Source organism: Nannobrachium achirus (genome assembly GCF_963921795.1).
Source record: "Nannobrachium achirus genome assembly, chromosome: 22".
Taxonomy (NCBI): Eukaryota; Metazoa; Chordata; class Actinopteri; order Myctophiformes; family Myctophidae; genus Nannobrachium; species Nannobrachium achirus.
Window position 1 is genome coordinate 23190941 of NC_137829.1, and position 718 is coordinate 23191658.

Genomic DNA, 718 nt, shown 5'->3' on the forward strand with positions numbered 1-718 from the left:
AGACCCCCCCCCCCCTCCCCCTCCAAAGGTATGCTCTGATAATAACTAACTGCATCTACTGTAGCTGATATCTCTGATATGACTGTATCTCTCATATGAACAGCTTCTTAAAAACCTACTGTAGAGTGTGGAGGATGCCTTGCATAATTTCTCTCCACAGCTGCTTCTTCTATTCTTCCTCTGGCACTGAATGATTTATTCACTAATCATTTTGTTTTGCGATTCAAGTGGTTGTCACATATATTTCCTGCATTTCAATATGATAACATACTACTGTATGTACAAGGTAACATACATTATATACTGTATGTACAGTGTACACATATTCAAGTACCCCCTCTCCCCACCACACACATACAGACACACAAATGCATGTTTGTATTCTTTGCAATGCCTTGAATAAGCTACACATGGGCTCTTTTAATTTCCCCTAAGATGCTAGCTAATTAATTTTGAAGCCTATGGATATGTTCAATCTGTTTCTTTTTTTTAATGCATTGTGTTTTCTAGGTGAAACAGCAATTAAGTGTAGTCACATAATTCCTTTGTTTATTTGCTACAGGCTGATCTCAAGCTGCTCTGGGCATTTTCTTAGTCATATACTGTACAATTAATTTTTCAATTCAGGCATTCTGGCATTTGCAATTAAACAGATTCTTAAGTGTCTTGCCAAACAGTCAGCTGTCATTTGCCTTTTGTCTACACGAAGGCCACTGTG